Source organism: Anser anser (genome assembly GCF_964211835.1).
Source record: "Anser anser genome assembly, chromosome: 1".
Classification (NCBI taxonomy): domain Eukaryota; kingdom Metazoa; phylum Chordata; class Aves; order Anseriformes; family Anatidae; genus Anser; species Anser anser.
This window is the reverse complement of record NC_139720.1, coordinates 122,140,333-122,166,175: the sequence shown is the minus strand read 5'-3', so window position 1 is coordinate 122,166,175 and position 25,843 is coordinate 122,140,333. Positions and strand designations below refer to the sequence as shown.

General features: G+C 35.4%; 2 long non-coding RNA genes across 3 annotated transcripts; one reads left to right on the top strand and one right to left on the bottom strand.

The window, feature by feature from the left end:
* Positions 1-3,325: 3,325 nt before the first annotated feature.
* On the bottom strand, positions 3,326-9,232 carry LOC310892254. 2 transcript variants are annotated; one of them, XR_014577986.1, is made up of 4 exons: positions 9,181-9,232; positions 8,785-8,837; positions 8,281-8,340; positions 3,326-4,244 (listed from the first exon to the last, which is right to left on the bottom strand). It is a non-coding gene; the product is annotated as an uncharacterized lncRNA (long non-coding RNA). The 2 variants fall into 2 exon arrangements; XR_014577987.1 differs by lacking the exon at positions 8,785-8,837 and having other exon boundaries at positions 9,156-9,197.
* A 3,883-nt stretch (positions 9,233-13,115) lies between these two features.
* On the top strand, positions 13,116-24,659 carry LOC310892731. The gene is made up of 4 exons (XR_014578344.1): positions 13,116-13,687; positions 13,775-13,881; positions 14,671-14,750; positions 23,618-24,659. It is a non-coding gene; the product is annotated as an uncharacterized lncRNA (long non-coding RNA).
* Positions 24,660-25,843: the final 1,184 nt, after the last annotated feature.

Here is a 25,843-nt window from a genome sequence, read left to right as displayed (position 1 = left end):
AGCACACACCCCATCATAAATAAATACTTCCTTGTCTTGTATAAATAGACTCCAGTAATTCTGTAACTGGCAAGCAAGGAAGACAAGTGAGGCTAACCAGGATTAGCAAAATACTAATGCATCCTCTTTAATTACATGCTACAATGTGACAATGTGTTCATTTATTTTCTTTTTCATTTTTTTTGTTTTGTTTTGGTTGTTTTTTGTTGTTGTTATTGTTTGTTTTCAGGTGTTTTTTTTTTTTTTTTCCATTCATGCCTGATTGATCACATAAAGAGGGAGCTGAGAGCTAGGACAGTCCATTCATTATCTTAAAGGTTATTATAGCTGGTGCTCTTATTAATCAGATCTTAACAGGAGAGATGTAAGATCATCCACTGTCGTTCAGAAAACCAGCGCTCAAGGAGATTACCTAGGCAAGTGCAGTTCACACTGCAAGGTCAGTTTTCTGGCTGGTAATAGTCCTATTAACTTGGAAGTGAATATTAACAGCCTGCAGTACTGGGTCATCTTCATTCCATCCTTATTATACAGAGTTTAACAAGTGTGTAACATTAATAAGAGAATTAAATGGAAGCATGTAAATTGGAAAGATATGTTTATTTTTAAGTGTTTACAGGAAAGAAAAAAAAAAAAAGGTATTTTAGTTCCAGATATCATTTAACAAAGACTGCATATAAGCACCTGAAAAAAAATGCTTGAATGCAAGGTAATGATTTTGAAGTAGAAATTAAAAATTATCATTTAACTTCAAAAATAGGAAAGTAGAAATATTAATTGAATTTCCTTTGTCAGGAGTCCCTGTGAGTCTTGCTTAACTACATTAGTTAAACAGTGCCTCTTTGAACTATGTCCAGGTCATTGTGAATATCCTGAATAGATTGTGGCAAGTGCAAGCAATTTTCTGAGATGTTGAGTTTCTTAGTCTCATGGGCTTAGGCAACGGATAGTTGCTCGGTCATTCTGTGCAGATAACCTCTCTAGAAATGCTCAGAGCAGAACTTTGGGCACTTAATAAACTTTATAGCTGAAAACTGAAGAGCTCTTAGCCCTCTGCTACCCAAGCAGTTTCTTCAGATTGCTGTCATAGACCTTGGTGTATAAATTCTTCCTGTGTTGTTCTTCAAGTATCGCTCTGTAAAATTTTTTTCTTTGGAGTCATAGAAGATGCTCTGGTATATTTTATGGTCTATGTAATGTGTTAATAAAAATGTTAAGCAGAGCTGACATCAGCCATGGGTGCAGTCCATGAGAGAACTTGTGGTCAAGGGAGCTCATATTTATTTATTTATTTTGTGACTTAAAGTTTCTAGTATGTTATGTCCAGAGTAGTTTTTACACATTTTCAAACAGATGGGTGTGATTCGTCACAGCTGGGTTTATCCTACTGATTGCACAGCTTGGAAAAGTTCTGTCTGGGTGGGGGTAAAATGAGTCATAGTTTCCCAAAATCATTTGTCACTGTTGTAAAACTAAAGGACAATTGGTCCTGATTGGCAATTTCTGCTCAAAAAAGACATTTGCTTTGAAGGAGCAGGACTGCTGCAGATAAAAATGTTAGGGTCCATCTAAGAATTGCTTTATTTGAAGAAGCTAGGTCTGTATTTTAGTAAATGGGAAATCTCTGTCTATTCCCCCAAAACCAAAATGGTTGTCTTCAGGTGATCCTGTAGGACCTGTGGAATAGTTCTGTGGAACTATTCCAGTGCCAGAGAATAAACACCGGAAAAAAATATTCAAGAGGTAACATTTTTACAGTAATACTTGGATTTGGCCAAAATATCTTCTTTGTCTTCATGAATAAAAGAGTACAGTAACAAAAATTTATTGAAGAGAAGGAAAGAAACACTCTGTATGTCTAGACTTACACCTCTGAATTCATACAATTTGTGCAAATCTTACCTGATACCTTCCTACCACAGCTGAACTTTGTCTGCTCTTGGATTGGTACCTTGGGGCAAAAGTTGAAATGTGCAAAGAAACCAAGTGCACGTGACCTATCTGAAGAGAACTAGACCATACTTAAGACTAGTCAGAATGGAGTTACGGTAGGAGACACCCATGGACTAAATTCCACTCCCTGCTGTTTCTTCAGAGGGTGAGTCAGGCTCCTATTGAGACCAAACAGAAAGGAAAAATCTCCTGCATAGATGGCCATTGTTAGGAAGCTCCTGCTCTACAGAAGTTGCTACTTGCAATGCAAGTTTCTTCTTCTTAATCCAGAATAAATTTTGCTGCACTTCCTCTACAGTTGTTCACTATTTCTCCTTAGGAAACTACAGCTACAGTTGAGTCCTCCCCTTATAAATTAAAATTATGATGTTACATAAATTTTTAAAAATAAGTAAGTCTGGTAATGGTTTGACATCAGCTTTTCTGTCAAATAACTAATGATCCCTCTTAAGGTTCCCCTCCTTCACTCTGAAGAGGCTGGCCACCCATGCCTTTTTCATGTGGCATCCTAACAGTAAGATGTGACTCATGAATATTATTCTGAAATCAGAGTATTAATATAACACTGCTTGCAAGACAGATTCTACTTTCTCCTGCACTGCAGAACCTTGAAGAAGGGTATCATTACTGTGCATTGCTCTGTTTTTATACTTCAGTAGATTCTTGCTCAGACAGTTATGTTTGGTTGCTTTAAAATACAAGATTTATTATTTGATCAAGGAATCTATAGAAACCAGGATTTCATATGCATAAATTCATGATTTTTTTTCAGCTGTAACGCATCAGCATCTCCACATCAAAAGCTGAACCACGCTGCACTTCTTACCAAAGGGAAAGAAAGTCTACTGATTTGTTTATGCAACAAATCCACATCTTTCCATTATTGTCTTGATTAAAAGAGCACCAGTACTTTAGGCTTAATTTAAGACTTAGTCTTAAAGATCCTGGTAAATGATATTGGTCTAGAGCATTCCACTGTGTAAACTGTGATCAAATCAAAATGAGGAAAAGTAATTGTGGTTTTCTGAAACTAGTGTTTTGAGGGTTTTTGTTTGATTGGGTTGATTTTTTTCTCCATTGAAATAGTGACTCCCATCCTCAAATCTAGGATCTACGTTCATACAAGTCCATATAGTCCATGTGAGGTTTAGGGCCATTTTAAATATATTTTGGCAGATAGCAGCAGAACAACAACCCCATCCCACTCTGTCCCCCCAGGACATCCTGGGCCCAGTATTTATCCTCTCGTCAATGCTATTCTGGACTTGTATTGCTAAGGGCATTTAAAGCTGTAGTTGCTTATAATGGCCTTGGTCACATGGGATCTATTCAAAAAATAATTCAGGCCTTAACTATATTATGTTTTTTCCAGATAATATTAGGATAATTTGCAGTAGTGAAAAAAAAAGAGATTTAATGTTCTCAGATCCCCATTAAGTCACACACCCTTGCTCTCACATGGATCTCAATTTTCACAGGATGCAAAATGTGTTAGAGAAAAGTCACAGAAGTTTTCATGTGTATGTCTTTTGGGGTTGATATGAGCCATTATTATGATTTATTTGTTATTTGTAGTGCGCTGACAGGATGTTTGACTTTTTGCAAACAAGATGGATGATGTTACCATTGTGTGACCTTGCAACCTACGCTAGTAAGTTAACACAAGGAACCAGGGACCCCAGCTTAATGATATGCTTGCAGACTTGGGATGCCTCTGAATTGTGTTATTGCTCAAAGTCAATAGGTAGTTTTGTGATTAGTACTAATCAGTTTCCAATTAGTACCAATTATAACCTCAGCTAACGTGGAGGTGGTACTGTCAAATTGCTAAAATGCTTCTCACAATTACTTCCTGGGCAAGCTCCTACCTGAGAAGGATTTAGATTTTGCAGAGATTTTCTATCACTAAGTCAAGAAACTTCTAATCTAGCTAGCATGTTAACTCAATTATATTGTATTTTAAACTACATATATATTTAACATATCATTTTAGCAGATTTTCTTTTTCTGTAGGGTGTAAACATGCATAGCTTATCAGCATGCAGGGTTCGGTATGCTTGCTGTGAGAAGAAAGGTCCAAACTGGTAATCACTTCCCTTGCAATAGACCTGTAATGCTCAAATAACCTGGAAGTGATATTACTGGAGCTCTGGAAGTAGCCTCAGTCCTTGTGGATGGTATGAAAGGGTAAAGACCACAGAGATGAAATATCATGATATACCCTTTTATCATTCCACATCTTCTTATAGAACAGGAGACCAATGATCGTCCATAAGGTCTTAGGTACAAGCCTAAAATGAAACATAAAGAAGTTCCCAATACATCTGAAATATATAAATGAACATAAAAGAGTTTAAAATATCTCTTTTATATGATGTGATATATGATTGACTACTGAAACTATGGTCACTCCGTTTCTTGCTGTCCTTACAAAAGCAAGCCTATTACTTCTTTCAGTATATATATTAAAAAAAAAAATATTAAGTAAAATAAGATATTTCTATGGTGAATGTTGTATCCTAGTATTCACAGAACAATACAAGGTATAGTTTAAACTTTCTTTGCACTGATGTAGCCCACTGAAACTAATGATTGTGCCAGAGAGCAATGAGGTCAAAATGTGATCAATAGATAATAAGAAACTACTGTGCTCCACTTAAAGCAGTATTTCTCTGCTAGTTTCTCTTCTGTTTAAGGTTGAGCATAGTTTCTCCCATTACAGATAAGCTGCAGAAATGGGAACAAATGCAGTTATGATTTAGTATCATTTCGATGTTTACTTTCCTAGTCTTGATATAACTTTGTGCAATATCTTCATAACACATACCTTATGTTGTTTCTTTTTCCAACAAAATGACCCTTCAAATTACCATTTCTCTGGAAGAAGAATTCATCAGGAGCCAGAGTAACATGTTCCCTACATGAAGGTCCAAGTCTTTACATTTGGAAGCTTGATAGCGCAGTGTTGATTTATTCAATAAATGCCTCTTTATATTAAACTCAGCTGACAGCTTCCTATACTATCAATATCAAATAGATGCGTATAGTTTCAGAGTTTTCAATAGTTTAATCAAATTAAAAAAAAAAAAAAAAGGTTGTTAGATGGAGGCAATGACATGCATAGTGGAGTACCTTAATATATATAAACTTGTGCATTTCCAGCTAATCAATTACACAGTTCTTCTTCCTTTTTTTTTCTCTGTTAATGACTGCCATATTAAATAAAGTCTTAAATAGCTTGCTAGGATGCTCACTGGTCTCTAGCAGGCAGACTGAGTGTCTGCCAGCTCCTTTGCTATTACATCTTAAGGTCTTTAGCTGTCTGAACAGCTGGATGATTGCATATAGCACTGGCAAGCAGCCATTATCCCCTCCAAACCCCAATTAAAACCGCTGTCACAGAGCTAAGAAAGCACAGGCTGCTGCTTTATTTTATGCAAAGATCGATGGCAGTCATTTAAAAAAAAAAAAGATATAGCACTATGGTATGCCTGAACAAATATTTTTCTGTTTGCAACTGGTTAACAGACAGCCAGCAGTACTCCCCAATGCCTTTGTCATTTGATATTTTGCCAGATAACTGACATAAACACTTTTCAGTCCACAGACTGTGCAGCAGTTTCTTGCACATAGCTGATGTTTGGAATTTCAGGTACGTTTATTGGCTGGAATTGGAAAAAGAGTCCACGTGTTGGTTCTTTGTTTGTTTGTTTGTTTTGTTTCTTGGTAGGAAAAGTATAGCTCTCAGGAGGTAAAGAGGCATCTTTAGGGTATGATTCACCAAGCCTATATTAGTATGGGATGAATCACCCTCTGAAAGTGCCTATTGACTACAGAAGGAGCCCAAATGGTTGACTAATCTAGACACAGATTTCAAACAGTTAGACTAAGGTGATTCCTTCTTTTAAGATATACTTCTGACAGACAATTATATATAACTGTTAATGGTTATCACAGACACACCATAATATTGCATAACACTGTACACCTTTTATCAGGGCCGAAGTTTAACTCAAAATGTCATTAATCCTGTTTCAATCAATAAAAGTAATATATGAAAACATATCTAAATTTGATGAACAGCAAATATGTATATGTTCTTTTGCTTTAACCTTGTCTTTATTTTTCATAAGCTCTACTTTCTTATCTGTCCTTGACAGTGCATGAGTCATATCCTAACCCGTTAAAAAAGTTTTATTCTGTGGAAAAATGCTACAGTCTGCATTGTCATTCTTCTTTTGATTGTATCATAATATTTGTATGTCTCTATGTCTAAACCACTTCCTTTGGCTCCTTTGATGCTGCCAAAACTTTAAAGGACCTTAATGTTGTTTAATCCAAAGAATCTTCCTTTTACCTAAGCCATTAAGATGACATCCTTCAAAAGAATTCAAATAAATCAAAGATTAGTTGTTTCAGAATGCACGTTCTCTTTCTTTTCTGAATAGGTAGAACAACTATTTACACAACTTAAAATCCTTCCCATTGCCTTTTACAGAAGCACATACATTCGCCCATGACATGCTACTTATCAGAAGGTCTTTAAAATCTTCAGCCTCACTGTTTTCTAGCAACACCATGAATAACTACTGCAGTAATTGTTGCACTGTGATGATGGCCATAATAGGGTCTTCCATTTTGAGTCTGCTGTAACTCAACATAGACAGAATCAAGCAAGTGGTAGAGGAAGTTATTTTCTATAACGTCACTAGTGTGATGTCATCACACCCTGTTGTGAGGTGACTGTGTCATGGCCCGGGTCAAGAGACAAGAGTAGCCATTTTGTGGGCATTCTAGTATCTGACAGTAACCCAGAACTACCTCCACAATTTTTTCCAATATCCCACAGTAACACAAATTACCTCCATGAGTAATATAGACATATCTATCATTAAACAAACAAACAAACAAAACATGTATATTTTTAGTTCTGCTCCATTGTATTATCACCATTTTGTCTCATAAAGCACCAGAATAAGCAATAAAACATGTCTGTGAAGAGAATAACAACAACAACAACAAAAAAGCATGCCTCTTACTTGTATGTGGACCACGAACACTATGAACGTGGCACTGTTTCTGCTTCTCAACAGGAGGTCAGTCTGATTCATTGAATCTGACTTTTACCCCTTGGAGAGGCCTCATTTTTATTGTCTGCTGTACTTGTCCGAGAAAAGATCCTCTAATGGTTTCCACTGACTTTTATATTCCGTTTCTTATCCTGTCTGTCTGGTATGGTACTTAATCTCATCTGCTATATCTTTTATAGTTGTCTGTGTCCTATGAGAAAGGTAAGTTACTTGCCTTTTAGTTTTTTTCTTTTAATGCTTTTATTGAGAAACATGTCCTATGAATAAAGTAATCAATGATGCAGTCTTTTGAGATTAGTTATAAACACCTTATATCACCATGCATTTTCATATAATTAACTTTGTAGCCAAACCTTCTCCCCAAAATACTTCAAAGCAATTTTCCATGCTTCATGTGTGACAAGAGAATGACCCTTTGGAAGTGAAAAGTTTAGCCAAGAACATTATCTGTTTTTCAGTATTAACATGTTAGGAGATACTTAATTAGAGTGATGAAATGAGAAGAAACAGTACAGCTAGACTATCATGTGAACAGACTTCAGTGAAGCATCTTTTCTATGTTCCAAAAAATAGTTTGTGTTACTAGCAAGAAAGAGAAAAAAATCACATTTTTAATTTTATGGAGAAGTTTTATCTTTTCAAATGTCTTTAAGTGCTAAATTGGAACAAAAACAAACAAACAAACAAAAAACAATGTTAAAAGATTCTTATGGCAAAAACAGTAAAAACTAGTATGATAATATTAGTTATTATAACATTAATTTAGTTTGTTATTCGTTTATATAAATATATTTTTTCTCTGTATTTTCAGTATAAATAAGAGTATATAATGGCATATAATGAAATAAGGGTATATTTCCATGCCAAAACGCGCTTATTTGTGTCTGTTTAGCATTGATACTGCTTCTGTGCAGAGCAGCATTTCCCAACCTAGGATCTTATTCTGGGAAGGAAATGTGGGAATGAAATTCCACAAGACCAGGCCTTTAGGGCAGCTTTCTGTTCCTCTTGTTTTTATTCAGACTGAAACCACTATCAGAAGCAGAAGGGGTAATTCAGACCTTCATCGACAGATAAAAAGATAAGAGTTGAGAAAATAAGAGAAAATATGAAAAAAAGTATACAAGTTCTTTCAAATCTCAGGAGAGGGGCATATTTTGGACAAATGTTTCAAGAGTGGGTGTGGGATGCTGAGCTGAAATGCTTTCTGTTAACCATCTCTAATTTCATTTCCTACCTCACATTGTGATCCAGGAAGTCTGTTTTTCAGCATGAGTCATTTTGTCACATTCCAGATCTGAAATGAATAAAGCTATTAACATTTATGATGTGTTGCAGTTTTGCCATATCTTGCAAATGTCTATTTTTCGTAATTGTTGTCATTGTCAGAAGTAACAGCTGACAGTGTAAGAATATACGTCTGTTCTCAGTATAGAGAAAAATAATAGTACCCTTTACCCCCTTCATAATAAGAGCTCTTTCCAGTTTAATATTGGTTAAAATATAATTTAATCAAAGCAGGGGCTCAGGAAGAGTGTTTTATTATTGACTACTGCAGTGGTGATGAGCTGCCTATGTTAGCAGAGCCATTCCATAAAGGTTTATGGATGAAATTTACTTTATGGGGTTTTGGCTGGATCTAAGCATCAGAATATCACATGTTTTTTTGGATACAACCTGTAGGAAAGCTTAGTCCAAGAAGGTATTACAACTAGTGCAAGAAGACACGAACTAAGCTAACCTAGCTTCTCAGAAGAAATTATCTTGGAAGGATGCGATCTTAGAAGTAGAAAGCTACATGAAAAGACAATGCCAAACACAGTCATTTATGATTAAAATTAACCTTCCCCAAAATTTCATACTTATATGCATACACAGTTATCTGCATACTTATATGCAGTCATCTTTTTAACAGTGTTAATTTTTAACAGTATAATCATGATACTATGAATGCTTGAATATTACAAAGCTTGAAGCTTTGGTGATATCAGCTCAAGTATATTCCTATATCTACATGAGAAGATCTGCCACAACCAGCCCTCCCTCCACAACACCCACCCGCCGCCCCCCCCCCTCCAAAAACAAATAATAAAAAAATATATATATATATACATATATACAAATCAGACAATCAAACCTCCTCTCCCAACCCCCCACTTGTATCTACAGTTTTGTTTATAAAATCTTCAACCAGTATAACTGGAGGCATGCAAGCAAACATGATTTAGATTGGCATACTCATACCTATCAACTGTTCATAACCAGCTGGAACCAGTTGTCTTGATGCCTTCTACAACTTTTTGTATCACAGATATCATTTAATTAAAAAAAAAATTACATTATTGTATTTCTTAGCCAGTTAGAATACTTCTTCATTACAAGCATTCATTTCTCACATAGGGTTGACTACAAGTGTGCATTATTTTTTATTTATTTTTTAAATACATCACAGAAAGATGCTGTACGTGGCCAAATGATAATGTCAGGCCTCTTTTTTTTTTTTTTTTAACCTCCCTTCATTCCCACCTCCACCCCTATGCCTCCCCCTCCCCCTTGGAGAAGGGTCCACAGACGTGAAAGATGTGATTGACTAGTTGGAAAATTAATTACACAAGAAAGTGAAGGTAATGTCACTTCTTCACAGCAGTCAAAAGTCAAATAGCTCATACAACATTTAATCATTTCAAAAGCAAGCTGAATACAATTCCTGCTCTCAAATTGTAGAAAAGGTAGATCAAGTTGTTGATATTAAGATATAACAAGTTTTCTTCAATGCTAATGGATTAATTGATTTTTGTTGTTGTTTTTTTCATTTGTTTGGTTTTTGCAGGGTTTCTTACTAGCAAGAACATGTAAGGTTATGTAGAAGAGAGAAAAGGAGATGAAGATTTTAAGCTGAAGTTAAAAGCTTGTTGACCAGAGAAAATGGAGGAATCACTAAAAGATGAAATAATGATTAGATTAAGAAGAAAGTAACTTCAGTTTTCATGATGGTAGGACTGAGAGGAGTTGAGAATACAAAGGAGAAATTCCATTTTTATGTCAAAGAGCAGGTCTGTACAAGCCTAAACTGAAAAGAAGAGGAATCTGCTGCCATGGTGGGTGACAGGTGAAGACATTGCACCACAAGCAGATGTCCACAGGAGGAGAGCAGAGGCAAAGCACAGTGTTCCACACATTTAATAAACACTTATGTTATTCCTAGGAGTCTCTTAGTGCTGTGTTCACACATTCTGAGCCTTCCTCTGCTCTGTAGTCTCTTCTGGTAATACTAGATTGATTTGAGTGACACAGATGTTTCATTAACTTTCAAAAGTTCATCTTACCCTAAGGCACTAATGTACATCATTCAGATCTTGCTATAAAACACTAGTCCTTAATTGCATAATAAATATAGTACTCAAAGCTGTAAGTACCTGCATCAGCAAGATTAATATTAGAATATTTTGTTTATACTTTAAAGTATCGTTTCCATGCTTTTTGGACATAAGAATAGCTTTTAACTCAATAGAATGTTTGCAAAGAGAGCCTAATATACTGCCAGATGACAAGAGTACAATGAACCTGATACACACCTAAAGTGCACCTATATTACAGAGATACAAATGGTCATAGCAAATGCAAGATAGCAGATCATCTGGAGTGCACCATTATAAGTTAATGAATTTTAACGAGTGGTTTTGTTTACAGGGTCAATAAATTACTAGTTTACTTCAGTAATTTTGTATTCTTTTAAGATCAATACAAAACATTGTTTCTTTACTTGCCACTTTATAGGTAATCATGTTAAATACTATTATTGGTGAATGATTCTTAATGAAGTATGATTACTTCCTACACCTGTAAATGAATAATAGATAGGATATCTTACCTCTGTGCACTTTGCCAAGCCACCTATGGTCAGTGAATTAACTGATAGAGGGTAATTGGTGCTAGTACTTTCACAGGGATGCCACTCTGTGTTATATCTGCTTGTCAATCACAATGCCATGGATGTGGCAAGTGAAAACACAACTTGCATCTTCTCTGCTGATTTGTCTGAGACCCTCCTATGGGTTTCATGCTGAATAACCTCATCATCCAAATAGAACAGATGGGGTCTTTTCATCACTGCTGACCTCTCTTAGGTGGCCTATCTGTTCCCAGAAGTCTATTACAACTAGTGTGCTATTAAGATAGATTAAGCCTTTACCTTACTGTTACCAAACTGTAAATCTCTACTCCTAACTACTTTACTTTTTAAGCTGTCCTCTGTGGTCTGCTAAATAGAAAACTTCATAAAATGCAAAGCTAATAAGATAGATGAAATGCCTTCTGGGGATTTTTGTGATCTGTCAAAATTCAGCATATGTAGAGGACAGATGATAAATAAAAATCTGTAAAAGGGTTTGAAGAAGAAGAGAGGTCTATTTATTTAGCAAAGATGGAAATGTTAATAAATTTTGCTGCATGGGAGCATTATCTACCATGGATAGTTAGGGCTCAGGCTTGCACAACTAAGAGTGATAAATGAGATTCAGCTACAAAATAATTGTTAGGTTATGAAAATCCCTAGAATTCATGTATGGGTTCGACAATATTAAATCTATCTCAATTTCTTATTAAATCATGTATATACATGAGAAGAGAAAGCACAAGCCCTCACAAAAGTCTTTGAATAAAAGCTATTTCTCTTTGCAATCAATGTCAATGAACTCATTGCTGTAACAGTAGTATTCTTAAACTCCACTAGCAGTGTTATGTTCTGAGACAACTTTCCTCATTCATTCTAAACCTAGGATTTTCCGCATTTTCCTTAATAATCCTTCAGTTGAAGTGGAAGCAGCAAACAACTATCTATCTGCCCTGTAAGGCCACACAGGGATTTTTATCTCTGTTTCTCCCAGATCTAGAGCCACCAATCACCAAGTGGGATTAACCAAATACTACTGAACACCAACAACTAGATATAATAGGGGAGATGTAAATATCTACCAATGCTGTATTAGTTACTTTATCCCAATTAGTACTGTAGGCATTGAATATTCATTAGGTAAGTGTTCAAAATTGCCAGGGTTTTGAAATCTGAGTTTTCTTTAAATGATCCATATGTGCTATTGGGAGTGTCCCAGTTTGTACTTTAAAAAATTAAAGAATTCCCCAATACTTATTGACATTCTTAAGGCTATGTTATCATTTTATCATTTATCTGGTTTAGAAATAAATGCTTGAACTTCATTTTTCAACTCATGAGGGGAATGTGGCCATCATTAACGATATTCTTTTTCTAGTCTAAATATAAATCTTTTTCTGGTGCAGCTTGGTCTAGTTTTAAAATATTATGCTTTTTCATGTACTCTCTTACTAGTGCTTGTTAGTACTGCTAGAGTTGGAGAAGCCCTCATCCTTGGGGGGTTAAACTGACAGGAAGCATAATGTGTGCTAATACCACCTCCGAGACTGCAATTTATAATTTTTATGTCCGACTTAACTTGCTAGACTAGGAAAAGGATCCAAGTCAAGTGGTAAATGTAAGTTGGAGAGCCAAGACAGCCTGGATCTCTTTAGAAACATTATATTTCCTGGCTTCAAGATGCAATAGGAACTTTGAAGACATGGCATATGTAGAAAGCTTTCAAAGATTTAAATGTATGTGTTTCATCCTGCAGGGAGTGAGCTATTTTGTGGTTAATGAAAGCCCATTGGCAGAGAACTGACATTGTAGTCTGTTTGCTATAGAATATCACTTTGGCAAATAAAATCCCTTCACAGGACAGTCTCCTAGTCAGCCAACTCCATCTTAGAAATCAGTTACTTAATGATCTCTCCCAACTACTGATTTTTAAGATTAAGGGCTTCCACTACTTTTTTAGTGACAGCTGACATGTTTTATATGAAGTTTTTATGTGTTTAGCATTTCTAACCTCAATCCATTGTGCTAATAGAGTCAAATTTACCAATAATTTGTTATTAAACAGCTGTGCTATGGTTCTCTCAAGCTCCATTAAGTGAAAGCACATCCATTTGTCAGAACTGGGACTGAGTAAATTAAAAGAAAAAGCATAAACAGTTTGCAGCTGAGAACAGAAAAGCTTCAGTCTTTTCTATGATGGTTTCATGATGTTTAACATAGTCACGTTTTCTTATGGACTCTAAAAGTGCTTCATCTTCACCTTTCTGTCACGATGACCTGGAGGCAATGGAAACCAGCATCTTAACCTTTTCATGTTTAAAATTCTTATCACATGCTGGAACATTTTTGCTTCTCAGTTAATGAACAATGGGACAGAAAATCTGAGAGACTGTAAGCATTGTGACTAACAATGGAAGTAACAGAAATATATATATATATTTATATATATATATAACAACTTGGAAAACAGAAAGTACTTTTTTTTTTTTGCATTTTGCAGTTGAATTTCAATCCCATTTCCCCAATTCTCTAAATAAATAGATTGGTTTGGATCATTATCCGCTTGGGAGAAAGTAATAAAAACACACTGCTACTTGACTTATAGAAAGGAAAATATTACAAATTATAAACTGAGCACAGCTGGGCAATATCCTGGTGGGAGCAATTATTTCAGCATTATGAAAGACAGAAGACTACAAATTCTGAAGGGAAGGAAAGCAATAACCTTTCTTCACTAGAAAAGTCTTGCTCAGTAAGTCTTGCCTGAGAAATGGGTGGTAACACAGATTGATATATCAAGCTGCAAACACCATAATTAATGTGAATGACATATCTCTAGACTTCAGGGAATCAGCTGCCGTTAAAGGTATTTTGTCCTGTAGGAGATGGTAACTGAGGTTGGGGCTTTGAATGAATACTTTGCTCAAGGCATTCAATATCACCTTGGTAAGTACAATTCCCTTGCCATACAGCCGTTCACACAAGCTCCTTTATGCTTCCAATCATAGCCATCAGAAACTAGAAGTGGTACTGAGGGGAATATATCGTATTAATTCAGAGTCTCATCATCTAATGTCTCACTATACATTTAAATGGGGTCCTGATATTTAGCAACACAGCCTTGCTATTGTGAATATATATATATTTTTTTCATATTTATTTTTTAAATGGTTAGGGAGAATACAAAAAATGCAGTAAGGAAAACATCATAGACAGTGATATTATTAATCTAGCTAAATTAGTATTACTACAAAATTACCATATCAAAAGCCAAGGTTTACCTCATACAGTACTGGCATTTTCTTTCTGTAGTATGTGCTTCCATTGAGTAATAAAGTATTTCAGATTGCCTCAGTAGATGTATTCCAGTAAAATTAAAAAGATATCTGAGTACTTAGGCTATCTGCAGTCTTTCTCATTTATTTTATTTTATTTTTTTATAACCTCTACTGTGACATAGCTTGTATACGAACTAATTCACTCCTAAGTATATTACATAAAATGAATATACACCTGTAGAAACACTCCTGCAAATTAATGTTTTAAAATGGAAAAGAAAACTATAATCAAGGGAAAAGAAAGTACTTTCTCTGATTCATAGATACATAAAAATCTCAAATAACTAGAATCTTAAGCAGTATTCTGTATGTAACATACATTCCTCACAGTCCTGCCAGATGATGTGTTTGGACCCTACACAAAGGTCTAATCTACCTGTATTTTGTCTTTGCCTAGAAACATGAATGTCAAAACATAGTACATCTGACTGCTCCTTGGATAACCATCCATGTCAAGTGTCACTTGTTTTGATACAGGTAATCATTTCTTAGCTAGCTATGCACTATAATTCAGACATAGATCAACATAAAGTACTACAAAATCTTCACAGAATCTTGAAAAGTTAGTCATGCTGAAGAGAGATACTACTTATATTTTGTGTGTGTGTGTGTGTAATAATCTAATGATATGAACAAGCAAGCAAGTGAAATAGTTGATTTATGGGCCCTTTTCAACCTGAGAATGTCCATAACAAGTGAAGTATGGAATATGTAGAATATGTTTCTGTGACTGCTGTAGGGTTTTCATACTTAAAACATAAAATCAGTGATACTGTATATCACCTTTCTTAGAGTATTTTATTGTTGTTGTTGACTGCTGCTGCTACCAAAGTAGATGTTTAAGTAGAAATTTTTGACAATGTTTTGCCTTTAATTCCTGCTTCCATGTTCAGTCTTTCTTCATCACAACTTGCTTGTAGCCAGTTCTCAGGAAGTCGATTGAAGCAGCCAGTTAAGCTGCAACTAGGGAGGGATTTCCTATATTCATTCTCCAATAACAAGTTAACATTGAGAATATAAGAAATATAGGAAATAACAGTCACCAAAAACTTTCAGCACAGGGCACAGCATTTGATGCTGAGATGTGGGAAACCCAATTTGCATCAGTGGCCTTCATTCAGCTAGTTCCTCCTTCCAGGATAGTTTGTTTATCCACTATCAGAAGCTTTCACATTCTTGGTCATAGAACTTGAAATTCCAGCTCTCCAGTGAGATTCAGGCTTCCTCCTATTTGTCTTCTATCCCATGAAACCTGTCATAACAGTGACAGCCTAAATGTCAGTGTAAAATGTGTCCTTCTGTCTCCTCCTTCAAGGACCTTCAGTCTTTTGATACGTGTGTTTAAGCCTCAGGTGAGGAGTAACTACTACTCCTAGGGTAGGAGGCTGTTCTTACATACAACTTTACAAAAGGACTGCACCATATCTTTTGGTTGCTTTTCTTTGGAAGACAGATAAACGGACTAGAGCTTGCTAGCATTCCTTGTGGTTTTCCTGGATACTTAGGAACTTTGTAGGGATAGGATACTGGCTGTCAAGGTTAGTATGGACTAGCATTGCCTGTTGCCTCAGGGAATTAAATTTATTCTGTTTCTGATGTCAACTGCAGGTGGAGTTGAGGGACGACTGGTGGAGGAATGGGAACTGGTAGAGGAAGAGACACAGTAGCTTCTACTAGTCCTTTCCATGTTGTCTCATGCGGTAGGGTCGCTCTTCACAGCTGGATTGTGAAAAAATGTCTTTTGGCTTTACTTTTCAAGTGTGAGGGGAAAAATGTAGCTGATAGACCTGGTTCATCTGTCACATTCTTTTTTATTCCTTAATTCCACCCTGCTGGAAGAAGGATTAGAGTAAGAAACAGCTGGGACCATACATTCACTTCCATCCTGTGTTTTGGCATGGCAGAAAACAAAACAGAACAAACAAACAAAAAAACACCTTGCTCTTCATCTAGGTTTCAGATTTTATGAGTGCCTTTTGCAATCACCAACTTCAACCCTGAAGGCCAGAACAAAATCTGCAATGACTTCCAACTTTCATTCTTGAAGGTGCTCTCAGATCATGAAGGCACCCTTTGAAGGTGCCCACAGCTGTTCATCCTGCACTGGAGGAATAGAGGAATACTGTAGAAGGAAGAAGGAAGGAAACTATTGAATAGAAAAGGGGGAAGAAAGATCTAAAGTGAGTTCAACCCAACTCAAGGGAGAGAAATATATTTCTAACTTAAGTGCACTGAATCTGTCTGAGCTACATGGAGCTTTGTATTTGGCTCCACTGTCTATAAGCTTACTTTGGAAAGACTGAATTATTTCTTATATTTCTTAATAATTCAGTGCCTAACATATATATTATTTCACTAAGATAAACACACTGGATCCCACTCTTTCTTATTGGTAACTTCTATAAATTCTATGGATCTTATTCATGTTTACATCATGACAATGAACTGAAACAAATTATGACTACAACAGTGACTGCTTGTGTGCTCCAGAAGACTGAGTATGGTAGGTTACTGAAGGTTTTGAAGTTGACTTAAATTTCTCTCTTAATACCATGAAAAGAACACCTTCATCTTCTGCCAACAGATATGGCAGTGGTTAGTTGGCTGCCTGACCAGAAGTATTGCAATCTAGATTTTTTATTGTATCTTGTGTATTTCGTCTTCCTTTCTTCCTCTCTGCAAAATTTGTAAAGAAGAAACTGCAAAGAAAAACATGACTGTTTAAAACAACAACAACAAAACACAATATTATTTTACCTACTGTTATGTTTCTTGTTTTTGCTTGTTTGTGTGTTAGCTTGGTTTTCCTCTTATTTGCTGATTAGTCCACTTTATTTTCAATTCTGCTAACTGAAGGTGAATGCCTGGAAGAGGCAATGTATGCTTTTTCTTTTTCTTGGTGTGGAGACCAGCCACAGAGCTGCTTCATAATAACATATGAAAAGTCCTCTAAATCACCTATGGTAAACCAGCAAGCATTAAAAGCAGCAATTTTTCCATTGATCTAATATTATGTTGTTTCCAGAAATTCTTTATACTGGAAATCAGAGGCCAGATGGAATCTAATGGCAGAACTGGCTTCTGTAGAGCAGGGAAGCACTGAATTTCCAGCTCTGCACTGGGCAAACCTGATTACCCATAATCTGTTCATGCCGGGCACCGCTGACACAAGACAACACTATAGGAAGATAGGAGCTGAGGGAAGGAAATCACTTCCCCGAAGTTGTATGAATCCTAATGAGCAGCTGTATACTTAAAGTTAAGTCTGTCTGGTGGGCAGGTAAGGAGCAAAGGCAACATTATCCTAACATACTCTTCATTATTTTGTGAGAGCTTCTTGCATGCTTTCAACTTAGTAATGTGTCTGCCTGGATCTGAACTTCAGTTAGGAGACTTGAATTTCTCTTGGGTAATCATGGGGAAGATATTATAGATGCTGTGGTAATATGTGTACACTTCAGTGGGTTAAAGACTGCTGAATTACTATTTAAACATTAGCTGGGCTCTTTCTCCATTTCCGAACCATGCTACAGAACAGAGTGTAGGAACTGAATGGAAGGAGCACTTCAGGGGGAAAAAAGAGAGGGAAGGAGATTAAGATAATAATGGTTGTGGAAATGAACCTGAATAGCAGAATCCTCAAGTAGCACATATTGAAAATACTGTTGATGGCAATGAAACTAAGAGTAGAAATGTCAGCAAGGAAAATGAGCAAAACCGAAGAGGTAAGAAGGGAAGTTGGCTGAAGAAGCATCTGTGAAAGAACTGCAAAACCATTGATTAGTAAATTCACTATCTGTTGGACATTGGTGATTGGTGGGTGCGGAAATTACTAATGAAATTGCTTTTTTTTTCTTTTGATTGTGGTTTTTTTTCATGCTGAAATGAATTACAATCACAAAGCCATTACTACTTTATTTAATGTGGATGTAACATGTTACTTTCCTGTTAACTCCACTGAAATCAGCAGGGATCCAAATCAAAAAAAAAAAAAAAAAAAAAAGGATTAACGGTCTTAACTTAATTTGTTGCTTACATGTCAGTGATTTTTTTTTGTTTATTTGTTTGTTTCCACTGAACAGTGGATGTCACAGCTTTTCACGTGTTCATGCTAATTGCATTACAATCTACACTGGAGAAAGTTGCTTACAAATCTCGTCCATGATGCATTTTTCTGTCAGTGAGACTTAGGTAAGCTCTGTCTCCTCCCCTAGCCCCCAAGCCAGATAGTTATGCAGATGATCTGAAAGATTTATGCAGAAATCATCTGTACATTGGCCTTTTTTTCCCTCAAAACTTCCAGAGGGATATAGTCCAGGGAAGTGGACTATAAAATACAAAAAAAGAGACTGACAGCAAAAGCCGAGCCAGTAACACAAGAGGGAAAGAAAGCTTATCTAATTTCTTGCAGTTCTGCATTAGTCTTAATAAAGTTACTGAGATATGAAATCATTTTACTGGTATCTGACTATACTTCCTCCTGGTTTCCCTCATTTTCCAGCTCTTTTCAGGACTTTGTAAGAGGACATTTTATGTTTGTACAAGACTCACAATTGGGTTTCAGATCCTGAGCGTGGGCTCCTAGAGGGTGTTGAAAATTTGAATTAAAAATTATCATTGATGATGATGATAATAATAATGGTATTAATGAATAATGTTCCAATGTTAGAACACTTAAAGAAATAATCAGAATGTATTTAAAAGGTACAAAACACTCATATATTACATACCTGTCTTTTTAGAAGACCAGCATCCCTAGATGAGATCAGGTTAGACATGAGCACCTTCCCTCTTTCATCATTCTAGAAACTTCTAAACACAAAAACCTTCTGAACACACAAAAAACCAAACCCTTAAACAGCACAGCTGTAACCTAGCTCTCACATAAATATATATCTATCTGGTGTATGTAAATATATGCCAAATTATTTCTACAGCAGTATCTCTACCATTGTATGCAATCAAGTTTGTGAACTAGCTTCCAAGGGTTCTTGAGTGTGCTTTACTAAATAGAACCTAGTGAATATGTGGGCAGGGGTATCTTAAATAAACAAACCTGGAATAGCTAAACTTATTTAAACAGTGCTACTTAATGCCAGAGACCTCACTTGTAAGCTGTGTAGAAAGTTGGTGATCCAGTAACTGGAAAATAAGTAAGTTTATCAATGAAAAACACTGTGAAGCCCATTCTCTGAGAACGTTAAAAGTGTTTTCAATTTAGAGAAAATGAAGCTACAATCAGGTGACACTACATGGAGGAATTAGGATGTCCACATTTTTAAAGTGTAAATCCAGACAGTGTCCCTAGATTGTTTCAAGGACTAACACAAAACCCATTTTTCAAGAAGAAAAGAAAGCTATTGTTTTCTTTTTTTGTGTCAATCATTTGATCTTCTTGTAAGTAGATAAATCCCTTAGTCAGTAGCATTGGCCCATGCATCACAGAAACACATTAACAGTAAACAGTACCTTCCAGCTCTTCAATCTGGACACCAGTGAAGACTGTGATATATAGTATGTAAAGAAAGACACGAAAAATTAAACAAAGAGAGATGGCCAATCCTTCTTATGACTGATGTTTTACAGCTTCTACTTCATTTCTCTGCTTGCCCTGTGATCTCTCTTTTAAAGTTTCTCTCTCTACACTAAACAAAACCATAATTCATAAACTGTATGAAAGACAGTGCCTTGACTTCAGATACCTAAAAGTCCACTTACATGTCTGAGATCAGTTAAAATGGACTTTTAATTTCTATTTTATTTGTTAAAGTCCTAGACCATATTTTCAAATTAATCTACATTAATGGCTCACCAGATTCATATATAGTATGCATTTACAGTATGGAAACAATACAGTGACAGCTTTTTATAAAGACTGATTTTGTTGGATCTCGATAAATACTTGCTATTATGATTTTGATTTTATCCAGTACAATGACTGATAATCTTAATTAGTTATAAACTTCAAAACTGAGTGTGTAGTTTCACTTTTTTTCTCAGTGATGTTTATATCCATTTCCATGTCCTTTCTCTACTTTCTTCCAGAAGAAGTATTGGCCTTTTCTTCCAGGCCAGAAAGCCATCCAGATTCACAACATGCTCTAAAAACACGCTAATTCCATATCAAAGGCTAACATACTTTAGACTAAATATAGTCCTTCATAGAGCAGAAGGATGTAAGTTCCAGCATCTCTGCTACAGTCACTGTGGTGGAACTGCCCTTCCAAATCACAAGATTTCAAAAGACCTAAATTTGATTTTCAAATATCTTGTATAGTTTTAATTATGGTAGATATTCCCGGCATCTTTCAACATTATCATTAAGGCATTAACATTCTTGCTTCACCTAACATAACTCAGTATTAGTCTGTACTATGAGCAACACGTTTCACTTACACTTTATTTTATTTTATTTTATTTTATTTTATTTTATTTTATTTTATTTTATTTTATTTTATTTTAATCATGCAGGCTTGAGCAGGACAGACTAGGAAATCATTAATTATTTCTTCCTTACTTTCACCTGTGAATAATCAAGATTCAGAATTCCTTCTGCTTTTTCTCACACTTGTAACATTTTTTTTCCTCCCTCTTAGTTTAGTGTAGTTCCTTCAGTGAAAAGGTATAGAGGTATATATTTTTATGGAACCTGTTTTCCTGAGGCACTCACCATTTACAGTCTGTGCTTAGTAGCCCATACTGCAGGTTTTCCATATATAAGTAACATGAATATGTACTTTTTTCCCTACCTGGTCATTCATTTTCACAAAACTTTTAGAACTTAATATATCTGAGATCACCAGATTTGGTAGGAACTGGTTAATGAATTCAACTAGTAACACAAACCTAATAGAGTGAATGTGTAAGTTTCTTTCCTCAGGAAATATATTAGCAAATACAAATGTATGTTGGCCTCAAGACTAGGTGATTCTCACTTTTCAAGTAACAAAAGTAAAAATATTGCCTTCCCTTACCTAGCAAGCCTGAAGCTGTGCAGCCCAATCCTGTTTCATTTTGTACCACATCAGCTGGACCCTCTGGAGCTAAATGCTACTCAAAGGACCTCCACCTAGAAGCAGCAGGGTGTTCTCAGCTCAGATACTGTGCCCACTTTGGGGTAACAGCTGACTGGTTGGCTTATTTGCTGAAAAAATTGATTATTCTTTTTATTCTTTGAAAAGACAGTGGGGAACTTTAGGTTTGGGCCATTATATTATTTTTAGCTTGGTTTCCTAAGAAGACAAAGACCACAGTGCCTTTCAGTTCCTTGATAATGGCTCTATAGTCCATCTCCAGAGTGGTACTAGTCTAGGGACCCGTCTCTTTCAGCAGATTGTATTAATCAAACACTATGAACATAAAGCTGACTTTAACTCCCATATTTATAACTTTTTCCCCCACTGTGCTCTGATTGCTTCATTTTTTTGGCATAACTCAGCATGACCTGACAGATGGCTTCCTCACAAAGAGAATTTCCTCTATATCTCCAGTCAGCTTCTGAGATTTTTCCCACGACGACCATGTTGTACTTCTGAATATTTCTGGGCCTTTCCTGTTAACTTCCTATATGCAAAAAAAAATCCCACTGCTAAAACATACATCTCTTCTTAATTCCTCCACCCCCAAGACAAAACACAATGCAATATTTTACATCATTCAGGTTACATAAGCAAATTGCACAGTGGTCTCTTTAGCAGCCAGTCTGTATGTGCTTCCTTTTTAAAAACATTAGCAACTAAGGGCTGATAACACTTCGCTTTCCCCTAAACTTGTTTCTTCAGAGAAATAAAATATTTTTTTTTCTAGAAAACTTAAGATTTTTTTTGACTTCTTCCAGGATTTCTGCCTGCATTTTCTTAGAACTCACTTCCCTCTAAAGATTCTTTCTCATTTACTTCTTTTTGAAAAGAGAAATACTGTCCTTTAGGTCTATAGATATTTTTTCATGATTGGAAAACTATGTTTGCAGTTTCATATTAATAGTCTTCTGGGCCACAGGAGAAGTATTTGGAAAGTGGTTGCTCTGCAGGTTTGAGTTCAGTCTCAAAATATGGCTTTTGAAGGTTTTAATATTCTTCATATATATATATATATAGTATATATAATATAATATAATAATATAATTATTTAGTATAGGTTATACATGCAACCTTATCATGTTTTTCTCAAATTCAGTCTTCAAATGTACACACACAATCAATATAGAACTGGGAGCAAGTTATTAAGAAAACAAGTGGAACAAGCAAGAGAGAATCCTGTCAAGCATCTTAAACTTGAGTTTCCATTCAAAGCTGCACTTTTATTTTATTTTATTTTTTTTTTTTTTTGAGGGGGGGGGTGGGGTATAAACTAAATCAGTCTGCTCAGAAACCTTGGAAAGAGACAAGCAGTTTCTAGAAGACAGGTTTGGAGTCCTTTGCTTCTTTGATGTGCCCATAAAATTGCTGGAGCTCAATGAGCTCTTCTAACATTTCAAATTTGCAAGTGGCTATCTTGTAAGCATATCTTTACTCATTTTCAAATTGGTACTGTGCAATAGATTTCATTGATCTTTCAGAAAATTCACATTTTATTTTGTTAGGTACTCGTTCTTTCTAGAAGAGACAGCACAAAATATTGGGGGAGGGGAGCGATTGAAAACATAATTAATACTTAAATTCTACAGCTCAACAGCGCTGTCTGAATTATCTTCATTGATGCAATAATAATAATAATAATAATAATTAATCTCTAATGACAAATCTATCTAGCAAAAATTGAAGTGGAAATTACTCTTTTTAAAAAAGTAGTAATAATGTCTTCCAGTCATAAAGGAGGCTCAAAGACACAAAGTCAGAATGATCTCTTAGTCTTTAACTATTGAAGGGCTACTATACACTGTACGATTCCCTATAACATTTGAAAAAATGTTCATTTTTTACTTTATCAAACTACCATTTTACCTACATGACCTCACCTTTCAAATTGAATACTTAAGGAGGAGAGGGAGGGAAATTACACCTTAGGCATTACAAATTACAATTATGGATATTTCATTTAAAAATGGTTGCTGCTTTCCAATATCTTGCTTGGTCCAGGAAGAAGCAAACAGATGTCATAACAAAGACTTTCAAACACAGACTGGTTTTACCTGCAGGCTGTAAAGTCTGTTCTACACCTATTCTAACTTTTGAGCTCTCATCCATGGGGTTTCTTGTTTCACAAACATGTCTGGAGGCAGTAGTAAATAATATGAGACTTACCTTGCTTTAGGATGTCCACTGGGAACATAAAGCCTTTGCTTGAGGAACCATGAATGGTTTCAGTGGTGTAAAGGACAATCTTTTTTCTTTCCTCTCTTGCAGGTACAAAACTACTTGGCCTTTCCAAGGCCTGATGCATCCCTGGAAAGAAACCTGGAGGCTTTATTTATTTGCAGGCCATACGTCATCTTTCAATAGGAAAAATAGTAAATTTGGGATTTAATAGTCCAAACAGTGACATATAAAATAAAAAAATCAGGATAATTTTGTCCACTCAATTCAGAATATATATATATTTTTTCTATATAACATTTAGTTTAGAAACTAATTTTCCAGAATAAAGAAAAACAACAGCTGAGAGCAGTAAATATATGCAGAAGAAAAAAAAAAAGTTAGAAAGGCTGAAAACGATAGAATTAACTGTTGTTTTTCATACCTGAAATGTGCATTGTAAAGATTTGTTCCCTTCCCCTGTTCTTACAACTGTTCTTAATGTAGATATAGGTTGTGTACACAAATACCCAAATACATATGCACACAAAATTCATTTGCAGTACAGGTATTAAAGAAAAAAAAAAAAGAGTCATTCTCCCTGACCAGTTTTGAAAATTCTGAATAGGGTCTGAACTAAAAAGGAGCATACAGAAATGGTTATGTCTGCATAAGCTTTGCAAACACATTTTTCTGATCTAAAGAAACTCCACACATTAAAATATGATCCATCATAGAAGCATAGAAAGAAATTATACATATGGCTGCTCTCTGTGTGAATACCCATATTTGCATGCACAAAAGATCACTCATCTGCTAACAAGAGTGCTTGTCATTTGTCATTAATCTGTCCAAAAAGCTTGTATATTTCTAGTATGAAAAGCAACCCTTATCTTGTAAGTTTGGGGACCAACCCTACATGAATAAGATTAAGTTTGGCTCAAAATTAGGTATAAACCTCTTCTGCCTGAGCTCTGAGATGAACAGAACCTGGATAGCCAATTTATTGCAGACCCAACCTTGAAATAATATGTTCTGCTTCTCAGACTTCACAAGCTCCAAATGTTAACTTTGATTCCAAGCTTGTTTGAAAGATATGCAAGCTGACTTCCTGTCCTCCTGCAAAAGACCTGGGCAATGATGTCAGATTGTGTAGTATATACACAATACTAACAGCTCTTCTTTGGATCTTTTTCACTGAATATAATTTAACACAAGTCTGTCTGTGTGTGTGTGTGTGTGTGTGTGTGTGTGTGTGTTTAGTATGCCAAATAAAGTTCACCAACACATTAAGCAATAGCATCAGAATTGCCACTTGTCTTTGGTGAGTACCTAAGATAATGTTAGTTCTTCTAATAGCAGCATGACAGGTTTCAGTTGCTATGCTGGGCTAATTTATTGAAGGTGTCCTCCAGTTATACACCTAGCAAGCTTATAGAAGAATTTCTGAACATTAATAATCAATCCAGTGTATGACTTTGTTTTTAGCTAGAACACTTCATTTCTGTTGCTCCAGTATGCAAGGTAATGGTATTGTTTCTTATTTTGCATCACTAGTATTTTTAATAACTAAATAATTATTTTTATCTTTATCAATCAAAAGATGAAGTGTGATCAGACCAATAATTGCTGCTTAAGGAATTTAATTAGTGACCATTTTCAACACTAATATTTATTTATTTATTTATTTTAGCATAACTCTTAGTTTTCCATTGTAGGTATCACTAACACTATGTGAAATGCATTTTTTACCAAATATTATTCATAACCTTTTCTAGTAGCTAAGGAGAAGCCTTTTCTCCTTCATCTGGAAATAAAAACACTGCTGCACCCAGATAACACCGACCCAAGTGTATCAAATATGTTTGCATGACCAGTACTGGGAGGTAGTGGTGGTGATGCTGGTGTTAGTTAATGTTTGGATGATACATAAACCTCATCAGTAAAAAAAACAATTATGAAACCCTTCCACCCCATCTAAGAGTGTGATGACTAGAGCCCATATGAAAGAACACTCTAAAAATGGAACTATTCCAATTTTATTTTTGCGATACCTCATAAATTTGAATCACAAGGGTCAATTTGTTACCTGTACAGTCACAAATAAGACAAGATAAAAAAATCTTTTTAGAAAAAGATCAGTGTTTTCCAATATTCTTTATTCAAATATGACATATCATTGCCTGACTCCTTGCAAAAATTCACAAATCATTATTATTGCTCTTACAGTAATCAATTCTAAGAAAGTGGCACTGAAAAAAAAAAAAAAGAAAAAAGTGAGAGGCTTAGTTATAGCTGGAACAAGGGCGAATAAAGTTTCCCCTTGTAGATTTGTTA